The following is a 16,500-nucleotide window of genomic DNA, read 5'->3' as shown; positions in this document are numbered from 1 at the left end:
GGAAACGTCCGGGAAGGTGACACGTGTCAGTGTCCTGCCACGCGCCCCCCTCCCCGAATTCCCATTTGGCCACACGGGGCCCTGAGCAGGTACTGACATTGTTGGGAGGGTCCGCGCCTGCCGGCCGGAGGCGAGCTGTCTGGGACCCGTGTCCCTGCGGTGTCGGGAGGCTGCCCTTCCGGGCCCTGTCCTGGGGAGGCGGGCCTGGTCCTGGGCAAGGGGCGCGGCCCGCGGGGGCCCACGGCAGGCGCAGGAAGGCAGGGCCACGTCTGCTGGACCCCATGGGCGGCCGACTGTCCTCACCTGCCCAGCAAGGTCGTGGGAGCCTCTGCCGGGGAACAACAGTGGTGACCCGGCAACGGTCTCTAGGCAACCGTCTTCCAGCTCCTGGCAACCCTGATCCAGAGCCCAGAGGTGAATGTGGGCGGGGAGGGGGCTGTGGTCTGAGCTGAGGGGTGCTGGCCGGGGAAGGGACGCTGCGGCGGGAGGAGGGCCACTGTGCGCAGCCCCCGTCACTGCTGGGCTGGAGCCTGGGCTCACTGCCCTTCCTCAGCCCTGTCTGTTGGACCCCCGATCCCTGCCCAGCCCCCAGGACCCGGCCGCAGCCCCCGGCATCTGGGGCAGAGTCCCTTTGCTGTGCTGTGGGTCAGTGTAGTGTGGTGACAATGAGATGATCAAAGCACGATTGTGACCCACACGGTTTATTGCCACGCGCAGAGGTTCCTTCTCTTTTGCTCACCCGCGTACCGAGGGAGGCGAGGAGGTGGGTGGGGTCCCTGCCCGCCGAGGCCTGCACTGCAGTTCAGGGTCCAGCTGCAGACACCCGGCTGCCGGTGGGGACGGAGCCGGCCTCTGTGGAAAGTGAGGTGTCTTTGCACAGGGGGGCGGGACCCTGCTGGCAGGTGGGACAGGGAGAGCCTGGCAGCCACAGGTGTGGGCGGGAGGCGTGTGCGCCCAGGCGCCCAGGCTGCAGCCCTGTGAGCGGGCTCATGTGCACTTTGCAGCCCCGTGGCTGCAGCCAGCCGCTCTCTGGGGTCAGGTGTGACGTCACAGGCCGGGGCTGCTCCCCCAGCTCTTGTCCCAGCAACACAAGCTCCGCAAGCTCTGCGGTCACCTCAAAGTCAGCCTGGTGGAGGGACTGCTGCGGATTCTCAGGGCGGGGGAGGGGCTTTGGGGGCAGCGCAGGCTCAGCTCCCAGCTCAGCCCGACATCGTGAGGCGCCTCGCTGGGGCGCAGGGCCCTTGCGGCTGCCGGGCACCAACTTCTCAAGTGTGGGTGACTCACCTGGACTTGTCCTGCCCCCGAGCCACAGAGCTGGGCCCGAGGGGCCCCGAGGAGGCAGAGAGGAGGCTGCACCCCTGGCCCAAGGCCTCGGCCCCTCCCAGGGCCTGTGGGACCCGGTGCTGCCGGGGGTGGGCACAGGCTGTGCCGCTCCTCCCCGCCCGGCGTGCTCCTGCCGTGGGCTTGGCAACAATGGGAGGCCAGGTTGCTGCTGTGCCGTCCTCTTTGGCGGCCCCAGCCTGGAGCAGGAGGGCCCGGTGTCCTCGGGGCACGTCTGCAGGCCCTGTGGCTCACGCCTGGGCCCCTGGTGTGGGGCCGTGATCCTGCGCCCTAGGATGGCAGATGTGGGTGCCTCAGCCTGGCACCCTCGTCACACCGACACCCCCCTGTGGCTGGGTCAGAAGGCCACCCGGGGTCGGGGAGGCCCCGCGGGCTCCAGCCGTGGCCTGTGCCCTGGGGACAGGAGAGTCCTGGGCCCTGCGCTGCACCTGGTGTCCCGTGAGGGCCACGCGGGGGCTGGCGGGGACTGTCTTCCAGCGGGGATTGGGCCGTGGACGGACAGTATTACCAGACAGTATTAGACAGAGGGTCCAGATCTAACCGTGTCTGGTAAGACGCCCATCGGAGGCAGCAGGTGCAGGGGGCCTCGGGGCCTGGGCTGGCGTCCGCGCCTGTCGGGGAGGCCCTGCGGGCTCCCACCCCTGCCTCGGCCGGACCTCCCGGGTCGCCTCAGGGTTGCTCCGCGCACGGCTTTCCTGACAGGCCCCCTCCGGCCTCCGCCTTTGCGCGGGTCACCTTGCCCCGCTCTTGGCAGAACTGGCCACAGCGCCTGGCTGGTTTCCTGAACGGCTCTCAGGCAGGTTAATAGGTAACAGCGAGGCCAGGCCCGAGCCCTCCCGCCCCCACCGGGCCTCCCGCAGGGCCGCAGGCTTCCTGGCCTCAGATCAAAGGGACACGCAGTGGTGATCCCAGCCTGGGAGGGAACGGACACTGCTTGTCCTCAGTCCCCCCACGCCCGGGTGTCGGGGCTAGGGAACCTGAACCCACCCTGGCCCTTCCTGTACCTCCAGGGGCCCCGGGTGGAGTCGGGCCTGACTGTGTGCAGGTCCCAGCCCCGCTGGTCTCTCCTGGAGCCGGGTCGCCCCCAAACCCTGCCTGGGCCCCTCCCTGCACGCCTGGCTGCAGTGCGGAGACAGCCCCTCTGCCGGCCCCCGCTCAGCCCTGGAGTCTGGGACCTGGGGACGGCCCAGCCCCGGGCGTCTCCCGGGGGGCGGTGGGTCACCTTTGAACATCGTTACCAGACAGTGTTAGAGTTGAGCGGAGAAATCCAGCACTGTCCGGTAAGATGCCCACAGAGGCCCAGGACGGCGGGCAGACGCAGGCCCCGACCTGCAGGGCAGGCGGGGGAGCCGGTGGAGACCAGGTGTGGAGCAGCCGGGGCTGTGCTGGCGGGGCAGGGGCAGGGCCAGCGGGGAGAGGTTGGGGGCCCGAGACCACGCGAGCCCCTCCCTGCTCTCTCCAGAGCTATCCGGGGACCCGGCCGAGGTGCTGCCTGCCGCTCCTGCCCCCCTGCCAGCAGGAGGGGACGGCGGCTGGTGGCCGGGAAGAGCCGGCCGGGCAGGGTGGACTGCCCACCGGTGGGCACACGCCCCGCCAGGTGCGGTGGTTCTGGGTGAGGCCTCGGGCAGGCGGCTCCAGCCGGGCCTCGCCCTGTGGGCCACTGGGCCGCACCTGCTGGGTGGGCAGGGGCACCTGCCCAGACACCTGAGCGTCTGGTCCCAGATCAACGCCCGGTGTCCTCGGGCAGCTGCAGGAAGCCTTCATTCCGGGGACTGAGAAGGGGTGCCCAGAGACCCCCGCCCCCAGGTCCAGTTTCTCTCTGGAGCCCCACCCGGAGGCTGTAGGCGGGACGGGGTAGGGGCGGGGGCGGGGGCGGGCGGCCCGCGCTGCGTGCAGGGCTCCGCCGTCATCATTACCAGGCAGTATTAGAGACCAGACACCATCCAATGCTGCCCAGTAAGATGGCCACGGCCGCCCGATGGGTCTGGGGCCGCCCGGCGGGGCTCAGGCGGGGACTGGCAGGGCACTCAGGGTGGGCGCAGCCCCCAGAGGGGCAGGGGCTGGTGCGAGTCTTCAGCCCGCTCTGTGGGGCTCTGTGGGAAGGCAGGAACCCCAGGCTGAGCCCCTGGGGCAGTGCCTGCGGGGCCCAGGGGACAGGCCGGGGGCTGGAGGAGCAGGCCAGGTGGCCCAGGGCCAGGTTGGGGACCTTGCTGGTCCCACAGAAAGGCCTGCATGTCAGGCCCAGCCCCAAGGGGTCCCGGTGTGCGTGAGTGTGTGTGTGTGTGTGTGTTAGTGTGTGTGCGTGTGTGTGCATGAGTGCGCGTGTGGGTGCCTGTGTCTGGGGCTGGTGGCTCCGCGGGACAATGGGCCTCTGTCCCCAGGACGCGGCCTCAGCAGTCCTTCCAAGGCAGGACAGCCTCCTCCTCCGGGGGGCAGGGGGTGCCAGCAGAGTGGGCTGCCTGGCTGGGGCTGGCTGGGGTCCGGCTCCAGAGCGGCTGGAGACCCCCCCCCACACCCTGTGCCTGCGGGGCCCACCTGGACGGGGTGTTTGGAGTGGGGGGCGGGGAAGCAGCTGGCTCTGCGGCCCCTCCCTGCCCGGGGCCCACACCTGGCCCTGCTTGGAGCCAAGAGACCCTGGGCACCTTGTCCCAGAGACACTCTGTGGCCAGACCCAGGTCCCCACAGTGCCAGACACACTGCCTGTCCCTCTGTCCCTGCACAGGCTTTGCCTGGGCCCAGAGAGCCAGACAGAGCAGCTCTTCGAGTTTTCTGGCACCTTCCACCCACAGAGACTGGAGGGAGGGGCTCAGGCCCTGTGCCAACTCCAGCCGACCACAACAAAGGCCGAGTCCAGCCCACCCCCTGCCCACGGCCTGGTCCACCTCGTTCTCCAACCCCATCCTCCAAAAGGCCAGAGTTTCTCAGAGGACCTGACCCCAGTACAGGCCCAGCAGGTGGGGACAGAGGGGCTCTGCTGGTGGCCGGGCCCTCAGAGACTCTGTGCTCTGCTCGGGGACCACCCTACAGCCCGGCCCCTGGCCGCGCCCCTCAGACCCCAGGCAGATACGCTTTCCTCTTCCCCCACCTTTCTGGGACTACCCCCCCAACCTCATTAAATCAGTGCTTCAAGAATGCACTTTCACTTTTTTCCCCTTCAGAACTGAGTTAAATTTCAGCTCTGCCCCTGGCTGCCAGGCCGCAGGCCGGCGAGGGGGCTGGCGAGGGCCAGGGCAGGCGCCCAGCATGCGTCCCGTACCTGGGGCCAAGCCTGTTCCCCAGCCCACCGGCTGGACAGGCCGCCTCCCGCACCTCCCGCACCTGCGGGGCCGGGGCCTGGGGTCCCAGGGCCCGTGGCCGCTTAGGGCCGGCCCTGCTCAGGGAGCGCCCAGGGCCCTGGGACCTTGCAGGCTCCTGGCTGGAGGCCATGAGGTGCTGGGACAGACCCTCAGGCTGGCGGCAGGAGACTCCTCCTTCCTCAGGTGCAGGGCAGAATCCCCGGTTCTCTCTGAGCTCAGAACCTGTCAATCCACGGAGAAAACTCCGCAGGGAAAGACTGTCGAGGTCCCCTGGGCTGAGCGAGGAGGCCCTGCCTGGTGCAGGGTGGGGCGGCCGCTGACTGTGGCCACAGGGCAAGTGGTCCCCTGGGTTCTGAGAGCCCCACCGGGCACTTTCTTGGTCAACTGTAGTGGGAAGTGGGGGGCAGCGTGTGGTCCTGGGCCGGGGGCACCGGGTTAATCATCGCCATGGGGACCAGGTGCAGCCGGGGAACTAGGAGGCCGCAGCCCCCCAGGCAGACCCTGCACCGGCGAGTGGGGTGGGAGCAGCCTAGGAATGCCGGCCCGACCCGGTGTGAAAAGCTCACCGGTCGGTTAACCTGCCCGACAGGCTTAATCAATGGACGCAGAGAACAAAGCCTGAAACCCAACCCTCTCCAGTTGCGGGTCAGCCAGGCCCGGACGCCGGCGGCGCTGGGCGGGGCGGTGAGAAGCTTGGCCTGTCTACACCGGGCTCTCTCCTCTGCGTCGGCGTTGGAGCTACGTGTCTGCGAGGCAGAGCCGCCATTTCCCCCGCAGTGGCACCTCTGTGGCCCTTGTCAGGCGGCCGTGCACTCGGTCACCCCACGCCCACCCTGCCGCGGAGAGTGAGCCCGGCTCCCGGGGGGGTGGGCAGTCTCCTGTTCTTCTTCTTCTAAATATCATAAAAACATTCTGACAAACTGATTTTGCAAATAAAGTATTTGCAGATTGCCGAAACGTCTGGAGATTCACAGCAAACTATGTCCCTGTTTCCTGGTGCGTTTGCATTTTCACGAATGCAAAACTGGATTTTGTCTAATTCAATGGGCTGCCTGTCGTGCTAACTTAAACGTTTCATCTGGGCTACTAGAAAAACACCACAAAATGAAACCGACCTTTTTTCCAGATACTCAGCCTAAAAAAGGCCTAAAATGCTCGCAGCAGATTAATTAAAACGTTGGATTTTCATGCCCTAAGAGTTTTGTTCGTCAAGAACAATGAATCCTCTGACGCCTCAGACACGAGCAGCCTCACCCCATCAGCGTTCTCGGCTCCCAAACTCTCGCACCGTCCACGGAAGCTGAGGCTCCGGTGGGAACACGGCCCTCGGTGCCCCGGCGGCAGGTCCACGGCCGGCGTGTGCGGCCTCCCGGCACGGGCCAAGCCTCACCCAGGCTGGCCATCGTGCCACTGTGGTCCCTGCTGCTGGGCAGTGTCACATCTAAGCCCAAGAACTTCAGAACAGACCTCGGGCCTGACCTGGGCTCAGTGCAGGGCGGGGAGCGGCCTCCACCTTCTCCACGGAGCTCCCGGCTCGGCGGCTGCCTCGGAAACGGGCGGCTGAGGAGCCCGGGTCTGGCCCAGACCAGCTGCGGCCGACACTGACCCACTGTCACCCGCGGGGCCGGGCTGCCCTCTGGCCAGAGGGGTGCTCTGGGCCCTGCCCTGGCGCAGCCGAGCCTTCCCGTGCGCAAACCCCAGGAATCCGCCAGCAGAGATGTGGGCGTCAAACCCGGGCCAGATCCCTCCCCGCACCCACCTCTGAGGCAACAAAGTACCTTGGGAACATCAGTGGCTGCTCCGGGAAAGAACTTTCTAGAAGGTCCCGTTGTCAGGTGGACGGTGGGAACTCAAGCCCTCTCTCGCCTGCCCTCTGCCCACACCCTGCCCGGGAGCTGGTGGCTGGGGGGGTCCCCACACCCGGAGCCCCCAGAGGACCCGGAGTGGCTCCGGGCAGCCCAAGATGGCTCCGCACCCACACCCAGCCGTGGCCGCCCAGGCCCAGCTTCTCGGACACGAAGCGCCTGCTGCCCCTGTGCCCGCCATGCCCAGCACCTCGCCGAGCCCCGTCCCTGCTGCCCACGGCCGCAGCCACGGAGGGGCCGGGGCCTCTCCTGCACGTCGGCTCGGCCTCCCGCCCGCCCGCCCTTACCTGCCCCGACAAGTTCCAGGGCTGCGAGGAGCAGGGCAGGAGGCCGCTCCCACCCCAGCCCTGCGGCCAGCACGGCGGCGGCGCGGCCCGGGGTGGGAGCCGCTCCAGGGAGAAGCCGGCCAGGCCCTGGCAGGTCGCTCTGAGGGCCTGTCGCCGGCTCCGGCCTCCCCGTGAAGGTGAACTTCCTGCCTCCCCTTCAGGTGAGGCTCAGACGCGGGGAAAGAGGACGTTGAAAGGTGCGCAGGTAGACGGCTCCCACGTCTTTTAGGAGCTCTGGAGCCGCGGGAACAATGGGAGGAGGTGGGCAGGGAGGGGCCGCGAGGGGAGAGCCGGTGCGGCCCGGGCTCGCCTTACATGTAGCTGCCGCCCCCCCCACGCAGGTGCCTGCTCCCGGCGGCCAATCTCTGCTCCGGGCCCCCGACAGGTGTGTCCCCCGGGCTCCCATAGGCCGGGAGGGAGGCCGCCCGGGTGACGCAGGCACAGGCGGGCGGTGGCCGCACACATTCCTGCTCCGCCTCGCTCGCCGCCACCGAGGCTGAACAAAAACCAGCTGAGGGGCTCCTGCCTGCCTGAGCCCCTCCAGGCCCCGGCGCCGAGGACGGTGCTTGTGGAGGTCCCCCGCACCCCTGCGTCCTCCGAGATGCAGCTCTGCCCAGCAGGAGGGGCCGGCACGGACGAGGCTCGCTGTGGGCCGGTGGGCCTCAGGATCCGTCCCCTCACCAGGGGCTGGAGGGGCCAAGTGACCCAGACCCACCCAGACCCACACACCGGGAGTGTGCTGCCGGGCGGGGCCCTGGTTTTAGCTCTTGGGGTTCAGTTTGGAACTCCGGGACTGGGGGTGCCAGGGCTCTTGTTGGGGGCTGTGGTCTGGGGGTTGGCGGACAGGCCCGGCGGCCGGGGAGGAGACCTCCCCACCCTCCCAGGACAGCCTGGGCCTCCACACAGTGTTTGTTTCTCGCTGCTCCCAGCGGAGGCCCCTAACGAAGGACAAACGATCCCAGTAATTAGCCCCAGGGGCAGAGAGCTCCCAGGGGCCCAACTATTTTCCATAACGAACTGCAGCTCCGTTGGAAACGGCTAATTATGAGTGCTGTCCCCGTCCCGACTGCGGCTCTGGTCCCGCCTGCTCCCTGGGCGGAGGACTGTCCCCAGAGGCCACCCCGTGACTCTCGGGCTGCCTCTGTGACCCCTGTGGGCTCCGAGCCCACCTGATGCCCACACACTTGCTCCTCAGCTGAGCGGGGCTGGGGGCGCCTTGGCCCCGCACAGGTCCCCACCCCAGAGAAGCTAGTCTGGTCCCAGCTCCAGGCAGGGCGTCTGCAAGCTGTCTCGAGCATGGCGACCTCTGACCCCACAGCCCCTCCTCAGGCTTCTCAGGACCCCCAGCCCACCCTGATGCCGGCTCAGAGTGTCTACGTTGGGTGGGTGGGGGCAGGGTTGGGACATCTCTGGCTGGTGGGCACTTGTGTTTTGGGGAGACTGAGGCATTGCCCACTCACCCCAAACCCAGAGCATTTGCTGTTGGCATCAGGGTTGGGGGCGGGGGCTGGCCCCGTCTCGGGCCCCCTCGGCCCCTCACTCACTCGGTCTCCAAGGCCGGCCTTGCTGCACAGCCCAGCCCAGAAAGGGACAGGCGGGGAAGCTGCCAGGACACGGTGGGGACAGAGGGTCTGGGCTTGCGTGGGGCTGAGTCCGCCGTGCCGTCTGTGCCAGCCCGGGGGGGCGCAGAGAGCTGGGGGGGCGGCACAGAGAGCTGGGGGGTGGGGTGCAGAGAGCTGGGGGGGTGGCACAGAGAGCTGGGGGGGGCGGCACAGAGAGCTGGGGGGTGGGGTGCAGAGAGCTGGGGGGGTGCAGAGAGCTGGGGGGCACAGAGATCTGGGGGGGCGGCACAGAGAGCTGGGGGGGTGCAGAGAGCTGGGGGGCGCAGAGATCTGGGGGGGGCGGCACAGAGAGCTGGGGGGGTGCAGAGAGCTGGGGGGCGCAGAGAGCTGGGGGGTGCAGAGAGCTGGGGTGGGGGGGTGCAGAGAGCCGGGGGGGCGGGCAGGAGGGACCCTTGGAACTTGCTCGGGGAGGAGGCCGGAGGGGCTGGGCCAGCGGCCCTGGGGCGGCAGGGGGGGCAGCGGCTGGGGCTGGGGGCTCCGGCAGTCTTGGGACTGGCTGGCAGTGTGGGGTGGGCTGCGGTCAGGCCCCAGGTGTGGGGACAGTGGCCGTACCCTGGGGGCTCCGGGCAGAGGGCAGGCCAGAGGCAGGGTCTGTGCCCTGGCAAGGGCCGCAGGGCCTTCTGGCACCTTCTACACTGGCCATGGTGGCACTCTGCCTCAGTTTCTCCTGTGCTGTGTGAGCTGGAGGCTCTTCCCTGCCAAGGTAGGAAGCCTGTTCTCTGGGGGCTTCCGGTGGGAACACAGGGCCCCCTTCTCACACTGGGGTCTGTCTGGCTGTCTGCACACGCTCCCTGGCAGGGGGTGCTACAGGGCCCAGCCTCGGCGTGAAGGAAAGTGGATGCAGGCCCTAGACCCCAGGAGCCCCCGTGTGTCCGTGGGGCTGCGGCCTGAACCCGTCTCCCACGTGGGCCTGGCTCGGTGGGCTGCGCCCGGCACCGGTCGGCCTCTTGGGCCACAGCCTGTGAGGCCCCCTGGTCCACGGCTTCCGGACCTCGTCTCCGAGCAGGTCCTCTCCCTGTGGCTGTGAAGCCACCCCTGGGCCTGCCCAGCCCCTGCCCCATCCAGTGGCGGCCCCACTGCCCTGCCGGCCAGCCTGGGCCACCGGGACCCTCGATGCCCTGGCTCTGCTATGCCCAGCTCCCAGGCCCTGCGCTGGCCAGGTTGGCCCTCACTGGGTGGCCCAGGGCTGCTGCCAGCTCTGGGGTGCAGCAGGGTCCCGGCGCCTGTGGGGGGAGCAGATGTGGGGTGTGGTGGGCGGGGCCTGCAGCCTCTGGCTGGCTTGAGCCTGTCCGCGAGGGGCCGCCCGCACCAGGCCCAGGCACCAAGGAGGCTGCACTCGGTGTCAGCATCCACGGGACCCCAGGCTGCCAGACACGGTTCCTGCCTGGCCACCCCCCTGCCTGCTGGGTGTGCCGTGGTCCTGGCGGAAGGGGAGCAGGTGGGGTGGCTCCCCAGGGACCAGAGAGGCCTGGCTGCGTGGCCTCTGCTCGGGAAGGCCCAGCCTGGGAGGGGCAGCAAAAGCCACCCCTGCACTGGTGGACTGAGCCCCCAGCCCCCCAGCCCCCCAGCCCCCAGCTGCGGCCAGGCCCGAGGCCTCCATGGGTGGGGCAGGTGGCACAAAGGGCCATTGTCCTCGGGGCCCAGGCTGCTTCCTGCTCAGCCGCCAGCACAGATGGCACAGGATCTCACCACCCCCCCCCCCCGCCCCCTGGCACAGGGACCAGGGTCCCACCTCGTGCCAGGGTGGGCTTCCCTCCTGGACAGAGCGGGGGAGGGCTCCGGAGCCCCAGACTCAGGACTGAGACTTCAGGATGGGCCAGCTCGGGCCCCGGAGGGTCACGAGTGCAAGGACACCTGTGCTGGCTCCTCCACTTCGCCTGGCCGCTCTGTGTGGCCTTGGGGTCTCTCCTGGCCCCTTTGACTCAAGCTCTTGGCCAGGGCAATGCCAGCACCCGGGGCAGGTGAGAGTGTGCTCTGGGGGCCTGCCCTGCCCCGTGGAGCCCTCCCGGGGGCCAGAGCTGTCACTAACCCCGGCCCTCTGCGACCTGTGGGAAGGTCTGGTGGCCCCTCCACTCCCTGGGGCTGGGGTCTGTGGCTAACTCCGCCTCATCCCTGTCGGCACTGCCCTGGGATGCAGACAGGCTTCCGTGCAAGAAATCCGGGAGGAAAACCAGGCTCCTACAGGGGCAAAGGGTGGGCGTCCCCGGGGCCGGCAGCACCTGACCCTAGAGTCAGGGGTGAGAGCAGGACCGAGGGCCGCGCCCTGTCCCCGTAGGCAGCGGTGCCGGCTCTGCCTCCTGAGACCTCCCAGCCGAGCCTTCCTGCCCCGTAGCGGGGACCCCTCCCACCCCGGCAGGCCGCCTTGGGGGGCTGCGGCGTCCCAGGCCCTGCTGGACCCGCGACGGCTCCACTTCCTGCTCCTGACCCGCAGGAACAGGTGCTTCCTGCCAGGCTGCACCTCCCGCAGCGCTGCCAGGGGCGCCCGGCAGGGGTGGCCCCACTGTAATTACAGGCTGCAGAGCAGGGCACCCTGCACCCATCTTTGATCTCCTGTCCCCTCGGCCCTGGCTCCCATCCCCCACCCGGGGGCTCCGGGCACCAGGGCACCTCAGCCCGAGGTCCCTCCCCTGCCCCACCGGGCGGTGCTGGGGCCAGGATGTCCCTGTGGGTGCTGGTCCTCACGTGAGGCTTGGGCCTGGCCAGGGGGGCTGTGGGGTGGCCCAGCCCAGCACCAGGGAGCCCCGTCCTGAGCAAGCTCCGGGACCAGCCCCAGTGTCCAGCCAGGGGCTGGTGGGCGCCACAGGCTGCAGGGGCTGCGACAGGTTCCTCAGCTGGACCTTGACCTGGCCTTGACCTGGGCGCCCTCCGCCTGAGACCCCAAAGCTGTGTCCTCCCCCCGACTGTACCCCCGAAGTCTGAATTCGCGGGAAGGTGTGAGCAGAAAGCACAGAACCTGAAGTCGGAACACCCCTGTCCGTCGTCTCAGGCGACTCATTTTCTCTTTTGTTCCTCAAGACCCCCCACCCCATCCTCCACAGCCACCGTCATCGGGCCCCCAGGGCCGCTCGGTGCCGGGTCCGGTGGTCAGCCCAGGCCTCCCAGGCCCACCTGTCGGCCGCCGGCCCCCACACGTCCTCGGAGGCTCTGCCCCCGCACAGGGGTGTCGAGTCCCTCTCTGGGGACCAGCCGGAGGTGCTGGGGCCTGGGCGGGGACAGGTGGGTGCGGATGGAGACAGGCGCCCAAGGGTGGCGTCCGGACGCCCTGACATCGGAGTCTGGGAAGAACCCGGAACTCTCTTCCCGAGCCTCCAGGTCACCTCGGCTCAGACGGCCTGCGGGTCCCCACCGGGCAGGTGGCTGGGTGGAGTTTTCCGGGTGAAGATTCCAAGCTGGCCGTTCCCCAGGCAGGAAACACGCGTGTCCTGCTGGTGGAGGATGAGGACAGTCGGGGTCCGTGTGCTGGGAGGGCCCCAGGATTCCTGGCTGGGGAGCAGGTGACGGAGCCACGGTGGGGACAGAGGGGCCGCAGAGGGGCGGGGTCCCCAGGGTGCTCCGAGGAGGAGGAGGACGTGGCCCACCCAGGGCCTGCCGTTCGCAGGGAGCTGGGGAAACACTGAAGTGACCAACTACCTGCTAGAAGCTTCCAAGAGCCAAGCAGTGACAAGAACTCATCAGGCAGAACCACGGGGAAACGTGGTCCCCAAAGGCCAGTGAGCCCGAAGCCCCCGTCCTGGGCCAGCAGCCGTGAGCGCCTGTCCTGAGGGCTTCAGGGAGCTGCGGGCACAATCCAGTCCCGGCCCCCACCCAGGCGTGTGGGGCGTCTGCCAGGAGACCCTCCCCACAAACGGGGAGCCCCAAGGGTCCACCCCCGAAGTGCAGATGAAGCGGAATGACCCCCCCCCCCCGTGAGGCCGTCCAGGCTCCTGCAAGGGCCTCAGCCAAACTGGGCGCCGACCCCAGCGTCCCAGGCACCTGCCGCGGAGAAGCTGGCTGGGACGGCGCCGTCACTGCGGCCATCGACGGCCAAGGACGCGCCCACCACACGCCAGAGCCGTGGGGACCACGGACAGCGGACGGGCAGGGCCTCCGACCCTGGAAGTGTCGGACACAGACCGAAACCCAGTGGAATCACTGTCGAGAAGAGAGAAGGCGAGTTTAATATTTGCAGAGAACTGGAGCTTGTGCAAATTATCCGGTAGGTTTGAAAAAAGAACCGAATGAACTTTCAGCCGTGAAAATCTGTCATAACCACAACTTAAAACTCTGGATGAGGCTTGACCGCAGACTGGAAATAGCTGAGGAGAGACCGGGGGCCTGGAAGGCAGCTCGGACTTAGCCAGAGCGGAGGCTGGATAGTGGGAAGGAAGACGGGGCGGACGAGACCGGGAGGGCGACATGTGCCTATGAAACACAAGGAATTGGAAAAACAGAGATGGGAGAAATTAATATTTGAAGAGATACCGTCTGAGAATTTTCCAGAACTGTTCAGAGACATCAAAGCCGATTCAAGAGGCCCAGTGAATCCCAAGCAGCGTAAAGACACAGAAACCCACAGCTTGTCACCAGTGAGAACCGTCACCGGTGAGAACCGTCACCAGTGAGGACCACCCAGAACGCCAAGGCCGAGGCGTTAAAAGCCGCCGGAGAAGAGCCAGACGCTGCGGACGGGGGAGCGGGGCTGACGGTGACCGCGGGGACGGCGGGCGCCGGGGACAGCGGCACGATGGCTTCAGGACAACTGCAGACCCCGCGTGTCCTCCTCAGAGTGAGGGGACATAAAGGTGCTTCACCTTTAGAGACAAGAGCGGAGCAGACGGGAGCCCGGGGAGGAGACCCGGAGCATTCGCCGCCCGCCGGCGTCCGGCACCCGAAGCCGCGAGGCTCACACGGCCGCGGGACGGCGCCAGGCGGGAGGTTTGATGCGCAAAAGGTGCGTAAAGCTAAACTAATTTTTGTGTTTAACAAAAGCAATCCCGAGCTGAGGAGTTTAACAATGTTTGGAATTAAAATACAAGATGATCTTTTGGGTCCCATGGTTGGAGAGACGGGGCAAACGCAGCCTCGGGGGACCGGGTCGACGTCGACGTGACAACTCGTGTCGGGAACGTGTGCCCCGTCCGACGTGACGATGGCGTCGTCCCCGCTCTTCCTCCCAAAGCCCACGGCCCCCCGAGCAGGGGACGGGCACCGGACAAGCCACGTCGAGGGGCGTCTGCAGAAACCTGACCGGCACGCCCCAAACTGTCAGGGTCATTAAAGAAAAGGAAACACCTGAGAAACTGTCACAGCCGAGAGGAACGGAAGGAACGGTGACAGCTAACCGTGCCGTGGGACCCTGGATGGGACCCGGGGACAGAGGAGGGCCTGAGAGGGCAACCAGGAAACTGGCTGAAGGAGGGGCGGGGGACACCGGGTCACCGTGACAGATGCCGACAGCGGGTTTGGGGCCTCGGGGACCCGCGCACTGTCTGCGCAGCTTCCCGGGACGCCTAAGACCATCACGATAAAACAGTCACTGAAACAGGGATGTGTTTAGTTGTCCCACCGGTGACCTTGGCTGACGTCCTGCTGGTGGCACAGGCACCGGGCCCGAGGAGACACGGGGACGTGGCCCAGTGAGATCGGAGCTCCAGGGCCACCCACCCCCCCGACTCCGGGAGGAGCTGAGGCCGAGGGAAGGACAGTGGCCGCCTGTCCCACGGGACCCGCACGTGGTCCGGCCGAGCGCTGGGAGCCCTGAGGCCCACAGTCGGGGAACCTGACCTGCCACTGTCACCTCCCGTGCTGTCTGCTGGGGCCTCGACACCTGGGTGCCAGCTCGGGCCGGGTGGGGAAGGGCTGCTGGGCCCCAGCCGAGAGACAGGGGTCGGGGGACAGGGAGGCGAGACCTAACCCTCACCCTAACCTTGCCTTGCACAGTGAGGCTGGCCCTGCAGGGGGGGGCCCTGCTGCTGGGGGCGGGGCCTCAGGACAGGCGAGCCCCAGGGCAGGAGAGGGGAGGGCATTCGGGGTCGGGGTACCCAGCTCCTGAGACGTCCCACGCATGAGAATCGCCCCAGATAGTGTCAGAGCGCAGATTCCGATGGAGCAGACAGGCAGGGCCCCCTCCCCCGTGCGCCCCTCCCCCGTGCGCCCCTGCCCAGGTGCTGCTGGCCCAGGTGCTGCTGGCCCGGTTCCTGAACAGGCCGTGAGCTGTGGGGTTCTGGACAGAGATGCCACCACACCAAACCCTCTGGACCAAACTCCAGGACCGTTCGAGGGGTGTGCTGTGGACCCCAGCACGTGGGCCTGAGTAGCCGCTGTCCAGCCAGTATCCCAGGGGCTCGGTGGCTTGTGGGTGCGCGGCCACCTGCCAGAGACAACGTCAAGGCTGCCGGCTCCCAGCGGCCCAGGGCTCCTTGTCCTGCCCTGCAGCAGGGACAGGCGGTGACTCACCCGCCCTCCAGGAGGAAGCCGGCGGGCGAGGCCTTGGCGCAGGTGCTGGGGAACAAGGGCCCGGGCAGCACCGGCAACACCTGCGTTTACCGTGCAAACAGGCGCGCGGCGGCCGGGGAGCCGGGTCCACACCTGCCTGCCCCGCAGGAAGCCGGGCCTCACCCGCCGCGGCCGGAGCTGGAGGCCCCTGTGGGCCCCAGACCTGGCACCCGGAAAGGGGTGACATCGGCGTCCCCGGGGCCTGGCTGAAGGCGCCGTCTTTCCAGAGCGAGGGGACCCGGCGGTCCGGGCAGCCTGTGGCTGAGGGGTCGGGACAGGGCAAAGCTGAGCGTCTGGGCCAACACGCAGACGGAAGCCCAGGTGCCGACGGGCGCATCACTACCTGCTGCTGTCAGCGAGTGGAAGTACTTGAGCAGGAGGCTGCTCAACAGGAGGAACTAACACGCTTTTTAGGAGAATTCGTTTTGCCTGCTGGTAGCTACGGGCAACTGACCACGTGGCTCCGGAACACAACAGGTGCCTGCCCACGGCCTCAGCCCGGCCTGGCCGGCAGCCCCTGGCACTCAAAGCTGACGGGCCAAGACCCCCGACTTCTCCATGGCCCAGTGGGGCCTAGAGCAGCCGGGGAGGCCCAGTGGGGTCTCAGACCAGCCCCCAGGCCCCCACCTTGGGAACAGCCGATGCCCCAGCGCGGCGTCCCCCAAACCAACCGTGCCGGCCAGCGGCCCCAGAGCCCTCCCCCGTCTGCCCATCCCTCCCCGCACCTGGGCTGGGCCTCGGGGTCCTCAGACCTCCCAGCAAGCCCCTCGGCAGCTCCCTCAGCCTCTCCCACCCCGGGGGCTGGGGAGGGGTCTGCCAGGCGGCTGCCTTGGTCCCGGCCAAGGGTCCCGGCCCCTCGCAGCTGCTCACACCCTGACGGAGCCCGCGGGCGACCGCAGGCCACTGTTCTCATTCCCAGTGGGGACCGGTCACCCCAATAGCCGGCCCTGCGGCCTCCCTGCAGGCCCATCCAAGACGGTGCTCAGCGGGGACCCCGCCCCAGCATGGGCCTGTGAGTGCCGGTTTGGGGCCTTGGATTTTGTTCGTTTGTTTTTAGAGTCTTTCCTCCGTGGCACTGTTTTCCTTTTTATTTTGAAATAATTTCAAACTTACAGGAAAGTTGCAAGTTCAGCCCTAAGTTTCTTCTGGGACCATTTGAGCGTTGACGGCCTCAGTGCCAGCCCGTGTGTGTGTGTGTGTGTGTGTGTGTGTATGTGTGTGTGTGTCTGTCCGTGGACAAGGACCCCCAGCGCTGCACAGGGCCTGGTCGGGGGTCCCTACCTCGAAGCCGATGTCTGGTCCATGGCGAGTCCCAGGGGACCCTGCCCGGACCACACCTGCCTGAGAGGCCTCCATCCCCATCGGACCAGAACGTTCCTCAGCCTTTCCCTGGCCCTTTGAGGGTTCCAGGCCAGGCTTTAGTGGAAAGTCCCTCCGTGTGGGTTCGTGGTGGCCTCCCTGCGGCTGGACCTGGTGACGTCCTCCGGCAAGAAAGTCGCAGGAGCCGCCGAGTCCTGCCTGTGGGTGGTCGTCAAGGGGAAGTTTTCTGGGGACGTCGGTCCTTCCACGCCGTGGC

This window comes from Eulemur rufifrons, unplaced genomic scaffold (assembly GCF_041146395.1).
Source record: "Eulemur rufifrons isolate Redbay unplaced genomic scaffold, OSU_ERuf_1 scaffold_84, whole genome shotgun sequence".
Lineage (NCBI taxonomy): Eukaryota > Metazoa > Chordata > Mammalia > Primates > Lemuridae > Eulemur > Eulemur rufifrons.
Note: the sequence above shows the minus strand (reverse complement) of the source record.